The following is a 27369-nucleotide window of genomic DNA, read 5'->3' as shown; positions in this document are numbered from 1 at the left end:
TTTAGCAATAGTCTCCTAGCTTTTTTACTAAGCAAAAATCCTTTGAAAATATTCTTGCTTTGGGAAAAAGCTGTGAAGAATCAAATCAACAAGGCAAAAAACAAACAATTAAACAAAAAAACCTGGAAAGGTGTTCAGAGTCACAACTAGTGGAGGAAAAAAAGGACAAATGTAATTGTTAGTAGATATGTGAGGATATGGGCACTTTAATTGATTGCTAGTGAAAATGGGGATCTTAAATAGCTTTTTGGAAGTAAATATGGAAGCAAGTAATTTTAAAAATTAAGAACATATACTTACTCTTCAATCCAGCGTTTTCCTCTTGGGAATCCAAGTTAGATACAGAAGCACTGGTATAAAAGACATAGACAGGATTTCTACAGCCACATTAAATATTGGAAAAAAAATGAAAAATCAAAACGAAATGAATATACTTTAGGCCCTGTTGTTAAACAAGTTAAGGTATATATATACCATGGAATATTATGTAGTTTCTCAAAAGAGTAAATTGGAGCAAGACCAGTTGCTCAGAAGGGTTACCACCAGATAATGTTGGGGGAGAAAAGGAAGACATATAGAAGAGTAGTTACATAAGCCCATTTTATAAGTCATTGATCAAAAACCTTATATATATGTTTATTTCTGTGTAATTTGTATGTACACATGTTTGTATAAGGTTGTACAATGATGGAAACAAATTTAGATGGATACATGCCAGGTTGTGAAGATGGATTATCTGGAAGGGGGTGAGAGGACTGGTGCTGGGGCTGAGCAAGATACACAAAAATGGAAAAGACTAATATAAGAAAGAATTAGTATAAAAGATATGGCCACATTTATGCAAAATTGCATGTATATACATGCAAAACATTTTTGAAATAAGCGATCTGAAAACAAAACATTTTCGTTTTCTTGTTTTCAGGATTGCTCTCCATAGATAGAGATAAAGGAGGATGTGAAAGTTGTAGAAGAACTTAGATAATTGTGGAGCAATTTGAATGAGGGTTGGCTGATGACCTTTGAGTCTAAGGTTTCCAGCGTAAGATCTAGAAGAGCAGGTTGCATTCAATCATTCTAGGGTACTGGTGCCACCAAGTGGTGCCTGGAGCAATTGTTGGTGGTATTTTCTTAGGATGTCAATTTCTCCTTGGGATGAAGTCCACAACTGTGATTTTTGCGCTCACATGAATAGGAAGTATGAAAATGGATAAGGAGAAAACAGCTTTTGCCCTAGAATCTGAGCTCCCCTTAATTTCTCCTTTTGGCAGTTTCTCTGCTATGCCTGACCTTCTCCTGTCAAAGTCCCTTGAGACGTGTTCAATATTTTCTACCTACTTAGACTAATTTTACACCTTGTCTAACTGCTCCATCTTTTATATGGGTTTTCTTTTTTTATTGTCACCATCCTAGCTTGACCATCTCTTATTATGTCTTTCCTAGTGCTATAAGAACATTTTCTTGGACTTTCATATCTCTGCTCCAATCTAGCCCAAACCCACTTCTATACCAAGCTTCCTGAAGTTCGGGTCATTTAACAATACTACTCAAAAGCCTTCCATTGTTTCTCCCTTTCCACTAGCAAACTCTACCCTTGAAGCACAAGCTTTTACTTGGGTGAACATATTTCTCAATTTTCCTGGGATGATCCTAAGTAACTTCAGTTGTCCCAATTTAATTATTGTGACTTAACTCACTCTCAAAACTGCTCTGATTTGGATAATATATGGACATCCTAGTTCTTAATCAGTAGGTTCTCCTGCCTCTAATACAAACAACAAATAAGCCGACAGAAGAATGTATAAAGTTCCTGCAGTATGGGGATATTGGGTCTGGGTAGAGAGTATATATTTTTCTGTGAATATTTAAATACCAAATATAAATTGTTTGGGATTCATTTCCCTATTTAAAATTTATTTTTTTCTGCCATTTAAATGATAAGTGGGGCTTTTTGTTCAAACTTTAGTAAGAAATTATATCTCTGTAGTTTTTATGTTTCTCTTTTTGTTTTTCATAGAAGAGATTAGTCTTATTTGGTACCTGATGGATATCACATTTATAGATCATTACCCAATGTGAAGAATATGCAACTGAGTAGTAATACAGCATTATTACAGAAATTCTAAGATTTTTGAAGTGGTATAAATATTTAAACTGTGAGTTCCTTCAGCAGAAAAATGTCATATATTATTTATTTAGCAGTTAAGATGCTGCCTGTGCATAAGTGCCACTGAATACAATTTACAACAGTCCTTTCCAGTTCGTAGTACTGAAATTTGGGCACTGCTTCCTGGGTTTATGAATTTTATGTTTCTGCTTGCCACATGTTGGTTGTTTTGACAGGTTGAATATACACTATTTAAGGAAATGCTTTGTCTTTAGCTTTTCATTAGTAGGAATGCACTGTGAATTTTTCTTGTAGTAGAACAGAATTTGAGCTCAGTCACCCATTTTCTCTTACCCAGATCTTTCCATAATCAGTTAAATACATTTTCAAGACAACTATAGTTTGTGTTCTTGAAAAGGATTTTTTGTGTGAGAACCTGGAGCTATACCCTCATTAACACCAGGTGCTCACCAAGTAACTAATTAGTTACTTAATGCCGGTATTCTTCAGATCATTATGTGCACTCTTTTCTTACAGTCTAGATTTGAGTCATTCTAAAGTCCAGGAAGTTGGAGATCAATTTAGGCTACTCTTTAACTCATGGAAAGTTATTCATTCACTGTCATCCCTTTATCTCTAAAGTGTCTGCCAGGTGCTGAGTGAACAAAGGACTTCCCAGAGGGGTGTTTTCCAGCAGATGCATATTCATCCATACCCTCACATGCATACATGTGCATGGACACACATACACATACAGCAACGTTAGCTTGTCATGTTAAAGGAAAAATGAGTAAACTGCGCTCTTCATTTTTTTTTAACGTAACTTATTTTGTGATACTTTCTTTCTGATCACACCAACATCATCAGGAGCAGAACCAGGCTTTAAACATGATGGCACATCTATAGATATTTGGCACTCTGTTATCTATCAGTATTTCTTTACATATTTCTCCTTTTTCTCCAACTGTGTAATGGATTTACATAACATAAAAGGGAAGATGCTTATGTTCCATGTTTGTAAACAGATTGCCTGGATTTGAATCCTAGCCCTGTCATTTACCAGCTTTGCGACCTTGGACAATTGACATAACCTCTCTGTGCATCATGTTACATATATGCAGAGCGGGGCTCATATTCTGTCTCCGGGGACTTACTTTTATTTTTGGCAGCTTTATTGAAATACAAAAGTTACCCATGTAAAGTGTACAAGCCAGTGTTTTGTAGTATAGAGTTTTGCAACAATTTCACAATCTAATTTTAGAACATATTTATCAACCCCTGCAAAAATTCCGATAATATCAGTAATCATGCCCCAATTCAGCCCACAGGTTTTTCTGAGGATTAGATGAATTAATATATGAAAAGCACTCAGAATATTGTCTGGCACCTAGTAAATGCTATATAATTGGTTGCTAATATTATCATTCATGTTATTATTATCATTATCATTACAATTATCTTTTTACTCTCAGTCAATATAGTGCCTAATATTTACTAGGTACTTGTTGAATAAATGAAAGAGTGAAAGATAGTGGACATTATTTCTTCAACATTCTAACTAATGCCCTATATCATGTAGCATGCAGACATAATCCAAGGCACCTCAGAATCTGTGTTAGAACACAATAGTGAAGAAAGATATTTTAATATGAGCTTTTATAATGGCTTTACATGATGGTGTTGAACCATGATTGAAAAAAAAACCAAAAAGATAGTCCTAAGTCCTGAGTGCTGATAAGTAGCTTTGTGACTTAGGGAAAGACACCAACTCCGAGCCTGTGTAGTTACCTGTAAAATGGAATTGGATTCACTACATGATTTCTAAATTTACTTTTCTTTCTAACATCCTGTGATGTTGCCCACCAATATATGTCATGTGAATTGTATGTCATTTATGTATTGTCACCTAGACACAAAACCATAAGATGTATTTTTACAACCTTATTTGCTACAGTTCATGGAGTGTTTTTTGTCCCCAGAGACGACATAAGCATGGGACATCTCTATCCTTTGGTTTCTTCCTGCATACAGAATAAAGTCTAAACTCCTTGGCAGAGCATGCATGACTCTTGTAGGTTTCTTTTTGTCTGTGGAATATTAATCTTCAGTTCTCTTGGGAGCCAGACAACAGATGTTAGTTTGGTGAGTTACCCAGATCACAATGCCTGCAGGCTCGCAGGACTGTTATGCAAGAAGCCTTCTGCTCCTTTGGCCATGATAGGCCAATTCTCTCCTGGTAATTTTCAATTTTTAGTGGAGAAAAGGAAGGATTGAAAGTGGTGGTGGTGACTTCTGGGCAAGATGGAGGTGTAGGTAGACATGCTTTGCCTACTTGTGCAACCATAGAAAGAATTACAACCAGATCTCAAATACAAATAACACCCAGAACCATTAGAAAATTGAGCTCTATGGATGTCCAACAAGCAAGAATTTAAAGAAGTCACATTTATCTAGATGGGTAAGAGGGTGGAGTCACGGAGATGAGGCAGAGAGGCAGGGTGGTGTGGAGAAAAGGCAGCGGTGGTGGAAGCAGTGGAACAGATGGCCCCACATTCATGTGTGGTGGATAAAATTCAGGAGGAATACTTTGGGAGCAAGTGATCCCAGCGCCAGGCCAGACTATACAGCCCAGGGTTCCAACACCAGAAAGATAAACTCCCATTACCTCTGGCTGTAAAAACCAGTGGAGGTACGGGTGGTAGAAGAAACAGCCATATTTTCACTCCTTAAAGGGCCTGTATAGGCTTAGAACATAGAAAAACTCCACATCAGCAGGTGGAATGGTGCCAATCACATAGGGGAGGTGGGTGAGGTCACTGGAAATGGGGTGAGTGCTGAGCAGGCCTCCAGAATCCAGGCAGGGGCATTCTCCCCTCTCCAATCCTGCCCAACCCTCACCCCCCCCAACAAAGAGCCACAAATGGGTTGCCCTTCCCTGGCACTACCTAAGTCTCCGTTCCACCCAATGTACAGGTGCCTTTTCTACATAGGCCATGCTACTAAGACAGGGAGTCCAAGCAGCTCTACTTAAACACAAAAACAAACACAGGGAGGCCACCAAATTGAGGCGGCAAAGAAATATGGCCCAAATTAAAGAACAGAACAAAACCCCAGAAAAACAACTTAATGAAACAGAGATAGTCAACCTATCAGATGCAAAGTTCAAAACACTGGTAATCAGGATGCTCAGAGAACTCATTGAGTATGACCACAAAATAAAGGAAGAAATGAAGGATACATTAAATGAAATATAGAAAAATACACAGGAAACCTACAGTGAAGGGAAGGAAGCCAGAATTCAAATCAATGATTTCAAGAAATAAATAATCAACTAGATCAGAAAGAAGAGACAGAATTTTTAAAAATTAAAAGAGGCTTAGGAACCTTTGGGACAACTTTAAACATACAAACATCTGAATCATAGGGGTGCCAGAAGGAGAAGAGGAAGAGCAAGAAATTGAAAACTTATTTGAAAAATAATGAAAGAAAACCTCCCTAATCTGATGAAGGAAATAGACATACAAGTTCAGGAAGCACAGAGAGTCCCAAACAAGTTGGACCCAAATAGGCTCACACTGAGACACATCGTAATTAACATGCCAAAGGTTAAAGATAAAGAATCTTAAAAGCAGCAAGAGAAAAGCAGAGTTACCTACAAAAGAGTTTCCATAAGACTGTCAGCTAATTTTTCAAAAGAGACTTTGCAGGCAAGAGGGGATGGCAAGAAGTATTCAAAGTGATGAAAAGCAAGGTCCTACCACCAAGATTACTCTATCCAGCAAAGCTATCGTTGAGAATGAAAAGGCAGATAAAGTACTTCCCAGACAAGGTAAAGCTAAAGGTGTTCATCATCACCAAGCCATTATTATATGAAATGTTACAGGGACTTATTTAAGAAAAAGAAGATCAAAACTATAAACATTAAAATGATAACAAACAACTACCAACAACTGATTCTAAAAAACAAAAACAAAAACAAACTGAGCAAACAACCAGAGCAGGGACAGAATCATAGACCTGAAGATCAGCTAGAGGGTTATCAGAAGGGGTGGGTGGTGGGTGTGGGTGGGGTGAGGGGTGGAAGGGAGATAACAGGGGGAAAGGTAGAGGGGTTAAGAAGCGTAATTGACTGGTACAAAATAGACAGGGGGATGTTAAGAATAGTATAGGAAATGGAGAAGCCAAAGAACGTATATACACAACCCATGAATGTTAACTAAGGTGGGGAATTGCTAGAAGGAATTGGAGTACTGGGTGGAGGGGGGCAATGAGGGAAAAATTGGAACAACTTTAATAGCAGAATCAATACAATACAAAAGAAAAGAAAAAAGAAAAGAAAGTGGTGGTAGTGGTTTGTTTCAGCCACATAGTTTATATTTCATTGCTGACTGGTATTGTAGATTAAGGTACTCTAAAAAGATTGTCCATTTGCTCCTATTACCTGGATTCTTTTAGCGATCCTGGAGTCTTTCAAAGACACGCTTATTCCATGTTCTTTTTGCTACAGAATGTTATCCACATCCTTTCAAGAAATTGTCTTCTCCTTTTTGTTTTTCTCTTTGACTTAAGTTGGCAAAACTTTGTTTCTAACTAAACAAAACTACCAACCAAACAAAACTGATTCAGATTCTTTTGTGATTTGACCTACATCCAATTTGCCAGATCTTACTTTGTGACTAAGCTTATATGGGTGTATATGGATAGCTTAATAATAGTAATAATCCTATGTAAGTTTGTAACTATTGGCTATTATGATTAACATTAATATTCAAGACATTAATGAGTATATGTAGAAAAAATAGTTAAGCTAAAATATTGTGAAAGCATAGGGGAGTCAGCTAAATGTATTTATTCACTTAAGAAATCATTACTGAGTACTATAGTGTGCAAGGCACTTTTCCTTTTCACCCTTCTTGGTGAAGGGAGCCACATAAGCTATACCTTCAAAGATATTTGCTTGCTTGAAAATTTAAATCAACCTCTGTTGTAAAGTAATGCTATGACCATTTGCTTCTTTTTCCTAAAATATGAAGGGAGAGAAAATCATTTGTCTCTTTCTCCTAAAATCTGAAGGGAGAGAAAAACAGTATGTCATTATAATCTTTCTTAGTTATGGTCCCATTATAGATTTGTTCCTTTGGTTAGTCCTGTAGGAGTCCTCTCACCTTCCACCTCTCAATTTAGATTCTGAGTGGAGGTTGTACCATCCTTGCTATGTCATATGAGATGTAACCCATTAAAGGGATCCTTGCACTTGGATGCCGCACTTAAATGTACCTTCTATAAAGGTATGGAGGATCTACCTTTTAATTTAAGGCTGGCTCTCTCAATAACCTCCACACATAACCCTAAAAGCCTAAGCACTAGGTACTGTTATTCTGATTTAAAAGGTAAAAGAATGAGGCATAGTAAGGGTTAAAAAAATTATAAGGTCATATAGCTAACAGATGACAAGATTCAAATCTAGACAGAGTCACTGGCAGGTCCTTGGTTACAAAAAAAAAAAAAAAAGAATCCTAAATTTTTTTAGTGATTGCTTACTAGAAGCATAAATGTAAATCTAGGTCTTCTAATGACTTGGGAAAGGGAATTATTTTATAACCTCAGTTTACCAGAAAACCAATGACTGTGAGCTCAATTCTGACTTTGTAGGGCTTTCAAATTGAGACTCGCATAACTGTCTTTTAAGAGAGAGTGACATTAATTCAAAGCCTGCTTTGTGTCAGCTGCTATTCTGAGTCCTCTTATAGACAGCATGTCATGGAATGCTCAGAACAAGTCTGTGGGTAAGAATTGCTACGTATGCTTTACAGATGAAGACAGTGAGGCATGGGGAGTGGACATCACTTGCCTGAGGTCACACTATTATTAGGTGACTGAGTTGGAACTCAAATCTAGGCCCATCTGACTCTAAAGTTTATCTCACTTCTGGTGTTACCCGATATTTTAGGCATTTCTAATTTTCATTTGTCTTTCCAACTTTGTTAATGGCAATATGGTAACTGATGTGTATTTTAAGGAGTTGAATGTTCCACGGAGAATTTCTTGAGCTTTGTTCTTACCACAAAATATTAGTGAAGCAAATGATAGTAATTCTTGCCAAACTCAAATCGGGATTATTCCCCTTATGTATGTTTTTGCATATGGTTGCTCACCATTACAACCATTATATTAGCATTGAATAACCAATGTATTCTGGTTACAAATGTGGGAAAAAATATAAGAAAAAGAATCTGTTAGCCAGTCAGTTCAGTATATCATTATATTAAGGACTTTATTATGGGTTATTCTGAAAGAAAACGATATTTCTGAAATTCTCAACTGACTTTGGCTCTTACCAGAGTACAATTGACCTATTAGTTTAATGTTAACTATTATTAACACAGAAAGAATGCCTCAATCATATCTCTGTGCTTGTAAGCATAGTGAAGGTAAAGGTCTGGTTGTCAAATACTTGGAATTGATCCAGGAGCCCAATAAATGCTATGGAATAAATGGTAAAGATCCACTTAGACTGAACTATGAAACTGGCGAAATTTGGGTGCTTCTTTCTTACTGACCTTCTTTTCCCCCCATGACTGCCTGATCCTCCTTAGCCCCTACCTGATCTTTCTGTTTGCTCCAAGTCCTGAGTAAAATAATCTTATCATATTAATGCTGGTGACTTAGAGTTATCTTTTTTGAGAAGTATTTGTAATTTTCAAAGGAGGTTAGAGATAAGAAGGAATGTACATGGTAGACCTTTACTATCCACAATGGGCAGGGGGCCTCCAAGGCCCGTCAAACCAGTTTGGGAGCAGGTTTGATCATTAGACAAGCTCTGTAAGATGGGAGAAGTCTGTGCTCTATTTTTAGTCATTAACGTGGCATTGCTTTTATTGTGTCAGGGCTCCTTCCTTTTTTTTTGCTCTGGTCTCAGGGTGATTCTGTGCCAAAACAGAATCAGAGACCAGAGCACCTGCCACCTGGCTCAGGACTTGTACTCCACTGCTTGTCTTTCTCTTAGTGCCACATGTGAGATGCTTTTTTGCTCTCCGTCTCTGCGTATTCACTTTGTGCAGTGTCTCTGATCCATGGACACAATCACCAAACTTTGAAAATGGTTATAAATGCCAAGACCTATTAATAATCACACCAAATAACCTAAATAGACATCTCTTTAGATCCAAGATGAAAAACCTATATAATTTCCTAACATTCATTTAGAAACTGGGAAATCAAAGTCCTTAAGTCAAATTCTGGCCAACACCTGCTTTCGTATACCCAAGAGCTAAGAATGGTTTTTACAGTTTTAAGTAGTTGAAAAAAATCAGAAGAAGAAGAATATTTTGTAATATGTGAAAATTATATGAAATTCAACCATCAACAACCATGAATAAAGTTTCATTGGAATACAGTCATGTTCATTCATTTACATACTGTCTATGGCTGCTTTTGTACAACAATGGTAAAGATGAGTAGCTTCAACAAAGGCCTGAAAAGGCCGAAATATTTTTCTTGCCCTTTATAGGAAAAGTTTGCTGAATCCTGATTTAGTTACTCATCTGCCATTAACTAGGCGAGCTGCCTGGAAATCATTGTGAAGTAGATCCATGCTACTTGCCCTTGTATCTATTTGTGTCCCCAGGAAGCTCTGCCAGCTTGATTAATTGCATTAGTGGATATTAATACTGGACAATCAAGCTAATATTTGCCTGGGCTGCTGAGCTGTCTAGGCTGCCTAGTAATGGTTGTGCTCTGCACAGGAATAATGAAATAGAAATAGAAGGAGATATAACTCCAAGTTAACATTATTAGTTTTACAATATAATATAATTTTTCTGCCCTGTGTACATTTCAGTAACCAAGTTTAAAAAACATTATGGGTACAAAGCAAAGCAAGACACACAAACATATTTCCTATTCATTTGGAAAATGTGAACAAATGAAGGCACAGAGAAATTAAACTTCCTAACATCACATAGCTACTGAATGGGAAAACCAGGTATCCCAACACCTCATTGCATCAAGTTGCTTCTTATTAATGAAACTGCCATATGTACAACATTGTGAAGAATACTTATAGAATTCAGACTGGGGCTTAAAAAAAAATCTCATTTCCCTGGAAAAGAAATGTAAGGACATTTAGCTAATTAAATTAGATCTAATCTACTCACTTTCTTCATTAGTAGGTAATGAAATTAACAGGATCTTGAAGGAATTTTTTTCCCAACTCTTTCACTCAAGTGAATGGGATTGTTACTAGATGAGGCTTGAACTTCATATTGAGTGTATCTACGGCCCCTAGATTTTCATCCCTAGTCAGTGGATCACAGTTGCATACTCTCATTTGTTTTTTCCAGAGACAAAATCTCTTACAATATAAGATGTGATTAGGTGGTGATATACTTGTGATGAAGGCCATCATGTACATATATTTTGCTATCAGTGGTTTGGCAGTGTGAGTTAACAGCTTTGACACTAGAGTTTTTGCGCCCCTAAGTAATGAGTTTTTAGTCTTCTAAGTATGTTGCCCCAAACAATGAGGCATGTACATGCAAGCTGCATCCTGGGCAACTCCAAAGGAACGGTATGGCTTTAGAGAACAACACAAAATTTATGACCTTACCTAGTATTTATATATGGAAACCCACAGGGAATAAAAAAGAGGACCAGGTGTGTGAAATTAAAGAGAATTAAGGGATTAAAACTTACATCCAAAATGTGTGTAAATTTAATGCCAGCATTTCCTTTAATTGATTTCCAGGATTTAATCTTAACAGTTCTACCATACTGATGGTGATTCTATGTGCAATGTATGAATGAACATCTGATTAGTTTACAAAAACAGAGTATATTTATGTTTTCACCTTAATAGTGAAAATATTTTCTTTTATTTATTCTTTGACTTTTGTCCACATGTCTTGTATCTTGCAGAAAATAATTTGTTGAATTATAACTAGTTTGCAACAGAGCGCAGTGACGTTAGATTATTCACATAATGGCCTGGCAGGGAGACGGGCGTGCTTTACCTCTTCCATCTAGGGGAGTAACTACTCATTGGCCAAATGATGTCCCGATAGATACCATGTATAAGATTCATCACTGTATTTCATATACTGAAGCCAGCAGGACAAATGATACTTCCTGCCTCTGCCCTGACTTCTGTCCCAAGATAACTGATTTATGCTAATGATAATACAACTATTATTTTGATTAGTCATGCAAAAAAAAAAAAAATGACCAGGACAAACCTTATCAAAATCTTTCTACTTCCTCCCTCCCTCTCTTCTTTCCTTCTTCCCCTCCTTTTTAACTGTTAATAGTGTGTTTGTTCATCCTGTAAAAAGTACACTAATGTTGTTCATTTACTCTTATTCTCACCTGGGAAAAACAACAATTAACTTTGAACAGAGAGACAGGTGGTGGAGCAGACTTTCTGCAAATCTGGTTAATCAAGTCTAGACTGGAAAGAGAACAAAAAGGAATACTCAATAGTATTGATGTGATAGGAAAGACCTGCATTGCAGCTGTTCTCACTAAGCTCATTGAAGATATTTTAAATGAAACTACTCTGATGAAACTGTAACATGTGATGTAGCATGAAATGGGAGAAGAGTGCCAGCCTCCAAAAGTCACACAAGTGATGACATTTTTTAATTTGTATGCTTCCCTTGGGTGCGATGGCCTCATATTTGGAACGTTTTTTGCATAGATGTGAATGTGGAACTGTTTTGTTATTTTAAAGTCTATTGTGAGTTTAGGTGGCATATGTGTGCAAAGTCATTGTTCTTTCATTTCTAGGAAGATGAGCTTCCTTGTGGAAAAAAAAGTCTGTTAAATTAGGCAGAGCTCTTTGAAGATGGCGCATGTAGCATGTACACACATACTTTATTTTTGATGTTCTTAATATATCTGGACTTGGAGTGTATAGCAAGAAAGCCTAGAAAAAATAGTTTTATATGATTTTAAAAATAAGTGAATTATCCTTTTCTAACTCCTGAGGTTTATTATTAAAATGGCCCTGTGCTATGCCATTCTTTCTGTCTGCTTCAACTGAAATAAACAGACAAGGACCTTTTCAACTTGCAAAGCATTAAGATGTGAGGAAAGTAAAAACCAAACAGTTCAAGTAATGAAAACTTATCATGAAAGTTTGAGAGAGGGGTTGCCCAAGGACAGTTTTCATGTTGATTCTACTTCAGAAACATCTCGAGGTCAGAATAATTTTGTGAGGCAAATTTTCCTTAGGACACAGGGTATTGTTTCCTGGTTCAGAGTGAGAAAAGACTGTCCTTTGAATATTGTAAGGCAAGGAAACTAATGATCAGCATGACTGCTTTAGCTGGAAAGAAATGAGTTGTTCAGTGAAATGCCTTTGTCATTTGAGGACCAGGCCCATCTGTCCGCAGTATCCACATGGGGCCATTAAAGCTTGTGTTGTAAAGCATACGTCCTATGAAGGAACAACTGTTGCATGATCTTCTATTTATGTACAATGAACATCTTTGGTCTGTTCCTATATTATAAAACATAATAGCTGGGTTTAACCTACAAATTCCTGATTTTAAATCACATGGGAATTAGGATGTACTTTGTGTGTTTATATATGATTTCCTAAATGGGTACTATCAAAGAGTTTTTATAATTAATAAAAATATTTACATATCATCATCACTTTCGGGCCATGTACAGCAGAGCAACAGAGACAGGAGTGCTGTTTTCCATATAGTTATTCCCAGCTACAGTACTCAAAGCTGGGCTCTAAACACAGTTCCATTATTGCATTTTCTTTCAAACTCTCAGGCCCAGCAGTCTGAAGCTGTTTAAAGTGGGCTATGTCACTTAGCTACTCTGAACCCCCATTTTCTTTTCCATAAAATACAGAGAATAATATACGAAGCATCATGTTACTGTCAGATGTGATAAATTAACATGTACATAATTTCAGGCATATGAACACAAACATATACACACACACATATATGATTATCTCCAAACACTGAAGAATTTAAAAAGCAGATTTGTAATAGGAGAGTGTATTTATATAACTTTGTAACTCTATTAAAGACTTGCAACAAATAAGCTCTGTGTGTCTGTGTGTGTGCACAAGCCCACATTTGCTGTCGCAGTAGTGACTTGCAAAGGAGCAAGGAAACAAACCAGGGACCAATGAGAACACTAACCCCACAAAATTTAAAAACAAAAATAATACAGACTGATTGTGGAAACTAGAAAGAGTATCTCAAATTTTTAGTGGAGATTCACATTCCATAATCCACTGGGTTTTGAGAATTCGGCATTAAACGGCATGTATTCCCTTCTTCTCCCTGCCAAGACCACTTCATTTTTGTCTGCACGCACATCACTCTCCCTTCCTTTTCTCAAGTTTCAGGAGAAGAGGTGCCCACGCCCCTTGACTCAACAGAGAGGTGTGCTCTCCAGGTCAGTCTTCCCAACCCCATCAATGCCAGGACCCCGTACTTTTATTGTTTCCTCTTTAATCTGTATATTCAGCCTCTCTTGATTTTCTAACCTTGACATTGTAAATTGTATAGATACTCAAGCATCTCATAAATATGTTTTAAAACTTCCTATTCCTTTATTTTAACCTACCTACCTTTTCTTCCCCACCAAATTCATCCAGTAATCATGTGCTTATCTCTATGCCCTCAATTCCCATTTACTTTTTAAAAATGCAGTTTACATGTTTACCAAAATGCAAATTTGATAAAATTTCAGTTTAGAGAGTCAAATACTTCTGTAAGGCTTTGCCTCTCTTGAAGTCCAGAGTCAATATGCCTTTATTTCCTTTATCCTTGTATTCTTTATATCACTACATAACACACTGTTTCTTGATTTTTCCACTGCAGGGAATATCTGCCCACATCTATGAAAAATGAGGATTTCTCTCTAACACCATTCTTCAAGTATATAGTTCCAAGAACTCCCTTTCTTTTCTAGTTATATATTAATTTTGGTGTCACATGCTTGTGACTGTGAATCATCATTCACAGGTGAATCATAGGATTATATTTTCTTTCCTGCCCACCTTTTTGTAGTCCCTGGAGTGAGCAATTTTTCTTCCCTCATTTGCTTAGTTTTTTCAATGTACTCATTAACTCCTCATCACTTGTCTAAATCTGCTCTCATGTTCAAACACATCAGGGATTCCATCAGTTTCAGCTATTGCAGACTTCTTTCCTGGAGCCTCTGACTTGCTCCAGTTTGGGCTGGTTGTTATCCACACCTGGCACACAGCTGTCCTCCCGGAATCTCTCTTCATCACTCAGGATTTCCTCAGCCTCACCATTGAGGTGGATTCCCTGTTTCTACACCCTCATTCTGGTAGGATACTCTCAGTAATTTCCGGAGGAAGAGTGTGTGGGGGATGTGTATAAATAATGTGGGTTCTTGAATGTCTAAAAATGTGTGCAGTCTCTCATCACACTTAATTGGTAGTGTAGCTGTATTTTGAGTCTAGAATTCTGAGTCAGAAATCACTTGCCCTTTGAATTTTAAAGTCATCTGTGTTGTTAAAAAAAATCCAAAGCCATTCTAATTCCTGATCTTTTGTAGGTGATTTAATTTAGCTTATGTTTTCATTTTATTTTATTTTTCTCTCTAGTCACTTTCTAGAAACATACGTTGTCCACAATGTTCTGAAATTTCTCAGGATATGTCTTGATATGGACATATTTTAATCTTGTATTTTTTTTGGCACTCCATGGATGCTTACATTTTTTTTTTAAATTGATTATACTATTACAGTTGTCCCAATTTCCCTCCTTTGGTCCGCTCTACCCAGCACCTTTCACTCCCTCTGGTGATCTCCTCTCCTTTGCTTTTTGCCCATGGGTCATGCATAAAAATTCTTTGGCAACTCCATTTCCTATACTGGCTCTTAATATCCCCTTGCCTATTCTGTAACTACCAATTTGTACTTCTAATCCCTTCACCTTTCCCCCCATTCCCCAGACCACCCTCCCCACTGGCTGCCATCCCAATGTTCTCCATATCTATGATTCTGTTTCTGTTCTGCTTGTTTGCTTAGTTTGTTTTTTAGATTCAATTGTTGATAGTTATGTATTTATTGCTATCTTAATGTTTATAGTTTTATCTTCTTTTTCTTAAATAAGTCCCATTAACATTTCATATAATAATGGTTTGGTGATGATAAACTTCTTTAGCTTTACCTTGTCTGGGAAGCATTTTACCTTTGATTCTAAATGATAGCTTTGCTGGACAGAGTAATCTAGGTTGTAGGTCCTTAATTTTCATCACTTTGAATACTTCTTGCCAGTCCCTTTTAGCCTGCAAGTTTCTTTTGAGAGATCAGCTGATGGTCTCATGGGAACTCCCCTGTAGGTAACTGTTTGCTTTTCTCTGCTGCATTTAAGATTTATCTTTAACCTTTGGCATTTTAATTATGGTGTGTCTTGGTATGGTTCTCTTTGAGTCCATCTTGTTTGGGACTGGCTCTCTCTGCTTCATGGACTTGTATATCTATTTCCTTCACTTACTTAGGGAAGTTTTCTTTTATTATTTTCTCAAATTAGTTTCCAATTTCTAGTTCTTTCTCTTCTCCTTCTGGCACCCCTATGATGTGAGTGTTGGAACACTGAAGTTGTCACAGAGGCTCCTTGCACTATGGTTGATTTTTTTGTATTCTTTTTTTCTTCTTGCTGTACTGACTGGATGTCTTTTTCTTTCTTATGTTCCAATACATTGACTTGATTCTTAGCTTCTTCCCTCCTTTGTTGATTACCTGTAATTTGTTTTTTATTTTAATCAATGTCTCCTTCATTTCTGATTGGATACTTTTTATGCTGTTGAAGCACCCACTGAGTTCCTTGAACGTTCTTATGACCAGCGTTTTGAACTCTGCTTTTGATAGATTGTTTATTTCTATTTTGTTTAGTTCTTTTTCTGGAGTTTTGATCTGTTTTTTCATTTGGGCCACGTTTCTTTGCTCACTTTGGCAGCCTCCCTGTGTTTGTTTCTATGTATTAGTAGAGCTCCTATGTCTCCCAGGCTTTGTAGAGTGCCCTATGTAGTAGGTGTCCTATAAGGTCCAGTGGCACAGCCTCCCTTATGTTCCAATCTGGGTACTTGAGGTACATCCTCCATGTGAATTCAGTACTCCCTCCTCTAGTAATTGAGTATTGATTGCTGTCAGCAGATCAGTGGGAGGGATTTACCCAGTTCAGATAGCTGGTAGGACTGGCTGTGACTCCTGGACAGCAATCTCCTCCCTCTGTAGTTTGTGTTGGCGCTCTGACATTGTCTGTCACTGTCCACTGGGTACACAGGCTCTGGAGTTTTTCAGGTGGTGCAGGCCTAGGTCAGCCTTTACCTGTGTTCTGTCTGGGGCTCCTTGGAGTAAGCTATTAATTAAGTGATCTGCAGATGGCTGCTGCTAGTGTCATGCCTGGGGCCACTCAACAAGAGGTATGAGGGCTGGGCCCAGCTGTTACTTTCTGAGCATATTTATACAAGCCTGAAGCCTATGCCTAGTCCAGCCATTCATATGAAAAAACCACTGTTACCATCTTGGGTGGGCTCATAAATTGGATGGAGCAGAGCCTGAGGTGTAAGTTAAGGCGGGTCTTACTGTGTGAACCAAGTTGCTGGAGACTCAGATACAGTACTACTACATTGTAGCTCTGTGTGGGGGAGGGCTCAGAAAAGGAACAATGCCACTGTCTGAAGTTCTGTCTGGGAGGAAGCTCTCTCCAGCTGTAACCCTGATGCCAGACATTTCAGTTCTTCCCCATATGCTGCTGGTACCCTTCTAGGTGCTGGCCCAGTGCTAGAGCCCAGTGGGACTGAGTCTGAGTAAGTCTTAGGAGATGTCTGAGAATTTCACAGTTTCTTCCACTGATCCAACCCCCACAAGTTTTTAGAGCCAAAAATGGTGGGGACTTATCTTCCCGGCCCTGGAACCCTGACCTGGGTGGTCTTGTGTGAGGCTGGGATCCCCTACTCCCAAAATACCTTCCATTTTATATCTACCACACATGGGTTTGGGACCAATCCATTTTGCTTCTCCACCACCCCATCCCTCCTACCCATCTGGATGAATGTGGTTTCTTTAATTCCTTAGTTGGACTTCCATACAGCCCAGTTTTCTTACAGTTCTGAGTGATATTTATTCTGTAGTTTAGCTGTAATTCTGCTGTAGTTGTGCAAGGAGGTGAGCCATATTTACCTATGCCTCCATCTTGGCCAGAAGTTTAGATGCTTTCAATGTAGGAAATGTTCTTGAATTTGTTATCTGATGATTTCCTTTCCTCTATTTTTTTCTATTCATTTTTCTGGAACTTCTATTACTTGAATGTCGAGCTTTTTTGAACAATTCTCCAACTTTCTTTTCTTTATTATCTATTTCTTTATTTTTCATGTACATTTTAGATTCCTTGAATATTTTCTAATCCTTTTTATAAGTTTTTTATATCTCAAATCTTTTTATTTTTACAAGGGCTCTTTCTTATTCTCTGATTGTTTCCTTTATATATTCTGTTCATATTTCACAGGTAATACATTTTTCCTCTCTGACTATGTAAGTGGCAGTTTTTTGAAGTTTTCACCTCCTTGCATGGTTGATTATTTGCTGCTTTTTTGTTTTCTGTCTTCCATGTTAGGCTTTCTTTAGTTGTCTGGGGCACCTTGACTATCTTCCCATGTAGAAGATAGTAATACTAAAGAGCTGCTAGAACGTTCTGAAGGAGTTGGGTGCATTCTGCTTTATGGACAGTGGGCTTGATGGTGGAGAGCAGGTTGGGCTGTTTTTCTAGGGAATTCTTAATGTCAGTATTTTCAGATCTTTTTCCTTAGGCTGCTAAGAATTTCTGGAGAAGACTCTTATTCTCCTGCCTGGAAGGTACAACCCTGATCGCCAGTTTTCCAGAGGCAGAGTTAGGGGAGAAGGTTGGAAATTTCAATGTTTGGTATGAAATATTCCTTTATCCTTTTGAATTCAGCATGGCACAGTGACTGTGTTGGTGTCTTCTAAGGAAGAACTTTTATTTTTCACTCTGAGGACTATAAATTTCTAGTCTTTCATAAAGCAGTGAACCCTATGTGCTAGAGACCAGAGGCCATCTTGGAGTCTGCTTTTTTATACAAACACTCAAATCATCCTTCTCTTTGTAACCCTGTTTTCACTCAAACTTCCAGCTGCATCAGAATCTGATGCCACTACTTCCAGAATATCTGACTTGGGGGATGTGGGGTGCGAATTGGTTGGCTTCTTAGCTTTCTCCACTGTCGGTTTAGGATTCCTCTTTCTTGAGTTTGTTAAAGTATCTTCCACTCATCCACCAGTTTTCTCACTTCCAAAATTTTGTTATCTCCTTGCCTGTTTGGTTTGTCTTTGCAGGTTTTAATGGTTTTAAAACTATCTTCAGTGTTGTCTTGGTGGATTCAGAAGAGAGCAGGGGTAAGTGAATATTTCCAACCTGCTACCTTTATCCAGGTATTCCTGCTCAGTTTTCAAGTAACTTTTCAACCACACTTCCATATTACTGACACAGCTCCAGCAAGGGAACTGATGGGTCAGGCCTCAGCAGGGCTTTTCTTATCTGGGGCATTTGAAATTAACCATTTCTATTATCCTTAACACCATTCCCCTCTCTGGGATTTGCAGCTCTCTTACTCTTGGATCCCTGCATCTCCTCCTTCCCAGTCTTTTCATGGTGTTTCCTTTTTTGGTTCACACTTTTATTGTTGTTGTGCCCTAACTTCCTTTCTTCTGTCTTTACTATTTTGACTTTTCTACCTACCCAGGGTCACTGCATTCTGTGTCATGATGTTCACTGCCTCCTTGCCATGAGATTCATAAACCTTTATCATTTTTTTTTTTCCTGAGCTCTAGTTCTTGGTACTCAACTTTCTTCTAGATCTTGTTACCTCAACTTCAACATGCCCATAACTAAGCTCATCTTTCCTTCAAATCTGTTTCTTCTTATTTTTTTCTACCTCAATGAATGATATCACATATTATAGTAACTTAAAATAAGAACTTTGTTACAACTCATATTAAAATAACTAATAGTAAAACACTGAACTCTGACAACCCTATATCTGAGTTGTCTGCTTTCTTCATATTGTGCATGTGTGCATGCTTATGCTATTCCTATAATTTTTTAATGATTACCCCAGTCTTTAAACCATCTTCCATATTGCCATCAAAAAAACAACAGCATAGTTCTTCCTAAATAGCAAAATAGATCATGACTTTCCCCAGCTTTAAACTCTGTCAGTTATTTGTTTACCATAGATAAAGTTAGATATTTTAGTTGGTAATACAAGTCTTGCCGTGTTGGCTCATGTGGCTCTCTCTCTTTTTGGAAAGATCCTGCCCCAACCTGTAGATGCACCTCAGTCATCTTTCAAAATTCAGCTCAGTTGTTTCCTTTTTCCAGTCTCCCATGCACACCCTCACCCAGAGTAGAATTAAATGTCCTATCCTTTGTGAAATGCATAGTATGGAGATTGGAATATAGGCTCTGGAATTATACTTAGGTCTATATACTGGCTCCACTCTTATGACCTGTGAGATCTTAGTTATATTTCTTTAATTCCTCTGTGCCTCAGTTGCCTCATCTGTAAAACAGGGTTAGAAATTGTACCTACCACTTGGGGCTATGAATTTTAAAGAATCATGTAAAAGCATTTAGAACAATTCCAGGCACATAGACATTTTCCAAAGTTTCCTCATTATTTCTATCCCCACTGTGTCCTAGATAAACCTTTATTATAACCCCTCTGACACGTTTTGTCCTCATTTTCTTGCACATATGTTTCTCTCTCTCTGATATTTTAAGCTTTTTGATGACAGGGACTATGCATGATTCACCTCTGGGTCCTCAGAGAATAGCATTCTGACTGGCATACTAGAATATTTCAATATACATTTGTGGCTAAATGAATATGGGAATAAAAGTAGAAAGCATATGTGCCATTTGTACTGTAGGGGAAACATTTGTGCTTCAATGGAAAACTGCTTTGGTTAAAGCATTTTCTTCTGGGTTACCCAGTTCTGACTTTATGCAGGTGCTGGGCCTTTTAATGCCTTTGAGCTATTTTATAATTCTGTAAATTGTAAATAATTGGCAGCAATAAATAATGTTTTTTTGGGGGGGAGGGAGATGCAAATAGTTTAGCATTATAGAGATTCTATGATCCCTTTCCTTCACTATGGAAGTAGCTAATGTTTTTTCTCATTTGCACATTCATTTCAATATTTTTGACCTATAAATTGTCTTTGGAGTCTTCTTTAAAGTTCTTGTAACTTCTTATCAACTCCTTTATTGATGATGAATTAAATAAAATCTTTAACATATGTTAATTTGATATATGTATGAGCATCATGGCTTTATTTAAAAAAAAAAATTCTTTAGCAGTGCCCAAGACTTGTCTAATGATGATCTTGCATATCTTAAAATATTTATGAGATGATCTAAATAAGATACACTTTAGCGATGAAACTATTCTTCTTATGGGATATCAAGATTTTTATTCAAGATTATTAAGACACATTAGTCTCAATTCTGGACCAAGTTTAAAGTCTCTTGTCTAATGGGAGGCCTGACTTCGGGATCTCTGCGCTGAAACTTGCACAACCCTTCTAACAACTCATCTCCTCCCACGAGGCAGAGAACAAAGACACATTTTTAAAACTATGTAGAGAATCATATGGGGCCCTTATGGGGCTTGGGGCATATGGAATCAGAGATGTGAGAATAGTCTTAAGGATTATGGAAAGGAAGGTTTGGCAGAATAATAAAGGAAGGAAAATTACACCTTGAACACCCTTTCAATCTTTATCAAATTATAACTATTACAAAGACCATTTAACCATAAAAGAATCCACCTTAATTGTATCCACTAACTTCTGGAAAATAACAAAATATAAATTATATAAAGCTACTAAAGAAAAGCAGGTCAGTTTAGGACTAGCCAAACAGAAAACTCTAATTTGGGCTAACTGTGTTAGTAGCATAAACTGTATGGCAAACTTTGACAAGAAATGAAAGTTTATGAAGGTCAAGTGTTACAGCGTAAGATCTTAACTTGCTTTGCTTTAATGAGAAAATCCAAGTTATTTGTAATCAACACATTAATTGTATGCAAATGTATGTGGTTAAATCTGCTCAGAAACAACAATTTTCCTTAATTAAATTAAGCTTTCTGCCTCCTTACATTTTGATTACATTATTCATTTGCTTCACAGAACAAATGTAAAATCTTTTAATATCAGCATACGAATTGGTGAGGATTTGTCATAATACAGAAATCTAGATGAAGGACTAATCAAGGAAAGAAGAGAAAAAGGATGCTGAATTTCTCTTGAGATATTCTGTGTTTAGTGTTTTTATTTCCCTCTTGTTTAAAGCTGTAACTATTGATGCTTGTTATTCAAATGTCTGTTAGGTTTAAAAGATTGCTCAGTGATCAGTAACTTTCATAGATTGGCTACCAGGTGTATAAGGTCAATAGCTATAGCAATAACAAGAATGATCACTTGCTGAGAATTTACAAAGGGCCGGTCCTGTGCCAAGCACACTCACAAGAACATTCTTCTTGTGAATGAACTAAAACATCTTTTCTCTCCCCCACACTATTTTATGGCTGGCTCTTTATTTTTCATATCAACTAAAACATCTCTCAAGAGGTATCTTCAAAGAAGGTTCTTACTATTGCTGACATTTTTGACATCTTGTCCTTTTCCTTCATGGCACTCATCATAACTTGTGAGTACAAACTGATTTTTCACTTTATTTACTTTGTGTTTATATCCTGCTAGACTGTAAACTCTACTAGAGTGCTGACCATACTTGATCTATTGACTATCATACATACCCAGAATCTAGCACTTCATAGGCACTTAAAAATATTTGTTGAATAGACAAAAGAACAAAGTTCTCGAAGCTGGTAAAAGCAGAGTCTTACTTTCAGAGTCAGGGCTTTGTGAAGACAAAGCCCATGCTTTTGCCAAGAGCATTTGGCTTGCACCTCCTCTTTGGAGAGCTCATCATCTCTCTCTCATTGGCTTTTTACCTCAGAGTCTCTCTGATGGAGCTTTCTTGTCTTCCTTGCAAGCTGAGCTGCTTTCTATTGTAGTGTTTCTGGAAAAAAGTTGTGAAACTTTCATTTTTGAAAACATGGTGCTATTCTGATGTCAGTGGACACCGTTTTCAGCCTGCTGTCTGTTAGGTTAATTGGAACCTGCCGTCCTCTTGGGAGGGCCAGGTTGTGCAAGGTGACTTCATGATGGGCGATGTAACATGAAAGTGCTCAAAGCATGTCAAATGGTTAGGAAAGTTGGAGAAGGATTTTAGTTAAGAGATAAAAGGGATAGAAAGAAGGATGCTGACAAGTCAGAATGTAGTTTTTAGTTTTGCTACTTTTGCATTAAGCTAAAATATTGCAGCAGGTTTAATAAAAGGAAGCACTGGGTTTTGTGCCAAAACAACTAGAAAGTCTAAAAAGAATTCTCTAATTAGGGTGATGATGAGGAAAAGTTTGTGAGTTGGGGAATAGCTGTTTCATTGATAAAAAATGATTATTTTTCAAAATTATTACTACTCTTCTCTCTAGAAATCCCTTACAAAAAAAGAAATACCAAAATATTTATTTACTCTTCCATTCACTCAGTATTTGCTAGACAGTGTATGGTATGAGAGACATAAATCTGAAGAAATATAGGCCCTGGTTACTTGCATATTAGTAGAAAGAAAATACAAAGATATGACCACAATAGAAAATGCCTAAATTAAATTATGGAATAAGTATCTCATGTGTTGGCGAAGATGTGAAGAAAAGGGAACACTTGTGCACTGTTGGTGGAAATGCAGATTGGTGCAGCCATTGTGGAAAGCTGTATAAAGTTTCCTCAAAAAATTAAAAATGAATCTGCCTTACGACCAATCAGTTCCGCACTGGGAATATATCCAAAGAAACCCAAACACTAATTTGAAAGACTATATGAACCCCTATGTTCATTGCAGCATTAGTTACAATTGCCAAAATTTGGCAACAGCCTAAGTGCCCATGAGTAGATGAGTGAATAAAAAAGCTGTGGTACATTTACACAGTGGAATACTACTTGACTGTAAAAGAAGAAGGAAATATTATCTTTTGTGACAGCATGGATGGACCTGGAAAGTATTATACTAAGTGAAATGAGCCAGTTAGAGAAAGATAAGTACCATGTGATTTCACTTATATATGGAATCTAATGAACAAAATAAACTAACAAACAAAAGAGATGTAGATTCATAGACATAGAAAACAGACTGACAGCTGTTAGAGGGGAGGGGGTTGGGAGCTGAGTAAAAGAGGTGAAGGGATTAAGCAAAAAACAAACAAACAAACAAACAAACAAACAAAAAAACCCCAAAACCGAGGACTTCTGGCCAAGATGGAGACCTAGACTGACATGCTCTGTCTCCTTCTACAACTAAGAAGGACTACAACTACTGCAAAACTAGAAATAACCAGAAGTTCCAGAAAATAAAGCTACATGGAAGTCCAGTGTATGAAGCTATAAAGAGGTGGTGCTTGTCTGGACAGGTAGGACGGGCGAAGCCAGGGTGGAGAGGTCAAGCTATGCTGGCAGCAGCAGCTGTGGCAACAGGTGACGGGGCTCCGGTAAGCACAGACACCTGTATTTAAGGGGAGGAGAGAAGAACCTGGGGAGCACCCCCGGCTGCAGACCAAATCTCTCAGTTCATGATTCCGGGGAAGGCAGACCCCTATTGCCTAGGACTGTGAGGGCTGGAGGGCATGGGGATGGAGAAGGAGGCTCTCGGTCTCTCAGCGGAGAGAGAACAGCAGGAATTCATCTTGGACCCCCGCCTCTACACAAAGCGCCACAGCGTGGTGAGAAGGGTCACCCAGTAGTGATGAGTGCATGGGGCTCCGCCCTCCTTTAGAATAGGAGGTGTGACAGCCGCACCCAGGAAGGAAAAGTAAACTGTCAGGATGGCACAGATTATGATAGAGATCCCAATCATGTAGCTGACCAGACAGCAAATATATGATCTATTGGACCAACAGATAGATAATCTTTCTGAGGCTCAGTTCAGAGCTATAGTTATAAGACAACTTACAGAACTAAGAGTGGATCTTAAATAAGACAGGGAAGGAATGAAGGCTAGTCTTGCTGAAATGAACAAAAACACATATGAAACAAGTGGTGAGGGAAGGAAAACCAGGGATCAAATTAACAAATTGGAACATAGGGAAGGGATGAACAGTGCAGAAAGAGGAAACAAAAAGGAAAATGAGGAGAGGCTTAGAAACCTATGGGACAGCTATAAATGGGTCAACATCTGAATCAGAGTGTTGCCAGAAGGTGAAGAAGAACTAGAAATTTAAAAATTATGTGAAAAAATAATGAAGCAGAACTTTCCTAACCTGAGGAAGGAAATGGAATTACAGGTCCAGGAAGCACAGAGAGTTCCAAAAAAGCTGGACCCAGGGAGAACCACACCAAGACAACATTATAATCAAAATATCAAAAATTAAGGATAAAGAAAGAATCTTAAAAGCAGCAAGAGAGAAGAGCATTACGTACAAATGGGTCCCAATAAGACTATCAGCTGATTTCTCAAAGGAGACTCTGTAGGCAAGAAGGGACTGGCAAGAAATATTCCAAGTAATGAAAAGCAAAAACCTACAACCATGATTACTCTATCCAGCAAAGCTGTCATTCAGGATAGAAGGGCAGAGAAAGTGCTTCCAGGACAAAGAAAAACTGAAGGAGTTCATCAGATCTAAACCACTGTTATATGAAATGTTAAAGGGACTTGTTTAGGAGAAAGAGGACATTAAAATGAACATTAAAATGAAAACTGTATCACAACAACCAACAACAGAAGCTAGGGAATCAAAACAAAGGCAAACTAAGTAGGCAATGAGAGTGGAAAAAGAGTTATAGGTATGGGGAATATTATGGGGGAGGTCAGCAGGGAGGGAGAAGGGGGAGAGGGAGGGAGATGGTACAAGAATTAAGAAGCATAGTAGGAGGGAATGGAATAGACAGGAAGATGTTGAGAAGAACTATATGCACAACCAATGGGCATGAACTAAGGGTGGGGGGACAACTGGAGGGAGGGGGGGTCAGTGGGTGGAGAGGAACAAAGGGAAAAGAAATTGGGACAACTGTAACAGGATAATCAATAGAGCATATTAAATAAAAGAATAATAAAGGAAAGGGTTAAACCAAAGAACTTATATGCATGACCCATGGACATGAATTAAGGGGGTGGAATTGTTGGGGGAAGGGGGTATTCGGCAAAGGGGAGCAAAGGGCAAAAAAATTGGGACTACTGTAACAATATAATCAATAAAATATCCTTTTAAAAAAAGTCTCTATGGGCATTTCCACTACAGCACTGAATCACTGTCCATCTTTCCTCACACACCATCCCTGCAAAAAGCCAGAAGTCTCTCACAGTCATGGTTATCCAAGGCCTGTTTCTGCCTTACCCAGGTGCAGATAGAATTTCTCTCTCTCTGGCACTCTCCCGGTTGGCGTTTGCCTCTGCAGTTGGATGTGCTGCCCGGTGTGTGTGTGTGTGTGTGTGTGTGTGTGTTTGTGTGTGTGTGTGTGTGTAGCCTGGCTCTCCCAAACCTTGTGTATCCAAGTCACTCCCAGCTGGGGTCTGGGGCTTCTCTGCCCTGGAGGGCAGGGAGCTGCAGAGCTGTGATCTCTGACCAGGCTCACTGCAGCCTCAGGCACCATGCTCAGGGTACTTCCTCTTCAACCTATAAAAATCTCTTCACTGCTTGTTATGAAGCATCTTCTGTCCCTCTTGTCTTCCAAACTTCATATCAGCTAAGATTCCGTTGAATGGTCAGTTTATTTTTCTGAAGATCAGCCAAGTATCCAAGCTGGGGACAAGAGCAAGTGGACTCAGCTTCCACCTACTTGGCTGCCATACTCTCTCTCCTAGTTTTTAAATTTTTTTCTATTGTTTTTCTATCTGAAAATTTATTTATCTTTGTTTTTTATTTCCTTCTATCTTCTAACTTTGGGCCTTTTTTGTTTTTCTTTTCTAGATCCCTGATGTGTAACGTCAGGTTGCTTTTCTGATATCTTTCTTTTTTTCTTTCTTTATCTTTTTTAGTGTACACATTTATTGCTACAAACTTGAACTCCTACTATTGCTTTTGCTGCATTCCATTCATTTTGATATGTTGTATTTTCAATATTATTTATCTTGATGTATTTTATGATATCCCTTTGTATTTATTCTCATTCAGGAGTGTGTTGTTTAATGTCTACATTTTTGTGAAGTTTCCAATTTTCTCTCAGCTGTTGATTTTTAGTTTCATTTATTTGTTGTCAAGGTACTTGATATGATTTCAATCTTATTAAATTTGTCGATAAAAATCCATTTACCTTGAGAAGAATGTGCACTTACTTGTTATTGAGTGGAATGCTTTATATGCCTTTTAAGTCCATTTGGTCTATAGTGTTGTTAAGGTCCTCTGTTTCCTTATTGATCCTCTATCTAAAAGTTCTAGCAAGTATTGAAGTTTCTTACTATTATTGTATTGCTGTGTATTTCTTCTTTTAGTTCTGTAAATATTTGCTTTATATATTTAGGTGCTATAATGCTCTGTGTATAAATGTTTATAATTGTTATATCATGCTGGTGGATTGATTCTTTTATCATTATGTAACGTTGTTTGTCTCTGGTGACATTTTTTGACTTAAAGTCTATTTTGCCTGGTTAAGTATAACCATTTGTGCTCTTTTGATTACCATTTCCTTTGAATATCTCCCTTCATCCCTTCAGTGTCAACCTATGTGTATGTCCTTAAATGTAAAGTGAGTTTCTTATAGGCAGCATATGCTTAGGCTATGTCATTTTATCCATTTAGCCACCCATGTCTTTTGATTGTGGAATTCAACCCATTTACATTTAAAGTAATTATTGATAGGGAAGGATTTACTATTAACATTTTATTAGTCGTTTTCTGTTAGTTTTGTAGGTCTTTTATCTATCTCTTCCTCTCTTGCTGTTGTCAACTAGGCGTTTCATCACCAAAAATAATTTATTTGGGAAAAAGGAGGGGTTGTAACCCATGCATGCAGACATGGCAAACTATGTGCACATTCTGCCTGGTGTGCCAAGATGGAGAGCTATTTATCCAAAAGAAAAGGAAGTTAAGGGAAGGGAAATTTAAAACCATAGAGCTTTATTATAAGCATAAAGTTTTACTTGCAGAGTTCTCACGTGCTCTTGAGATTGTGTGCTAGACTACCA

General features: G+C 37.7%; 1 protein-coding gene across 1 annotated transcript in view; it reads left to right on the top strand.

Annotated features, from left to right (window-relative positions):
• Positions 1–14380: 14380 nt before the first annotated feature.
• TSPAN8 (tetraspanin 8) overlaps positions 14381–27369 on the top strand; it is a 52908-nt gene continuing 39919 nt past the window's right edge. Inside the window, exon 1 of the mRNA XM_090273621.1 lies at positions 14381–14431. The gene's annotated coding sequence lies outside the window, so the exon portion shown is untranslated. The remainder of the gene's footprint in view (positions 14432–27369) is intronic.

Source organism: Furipterus horrens, unplaced genomic scaffold (assembly GCF_987537825.1).
Source record: "Furipterus horrens unplaced genomic scaffold, mFurHor1.1.pri manual_scaffold_4, whole genome shotgun sequence".
In the NCBI taxonomy this organism is placed as follows: Eukaryota; Metazoa; Chordata; class Mammalia; order Chiroptera; family Furipteridae; genus Furipterus; species Furipterus horrens.
The sequence above is the reverse complement of the archived record's forward strand: the minus strand, read 5'-3'. Positions and strand labels throughout refer to the sequence as shown.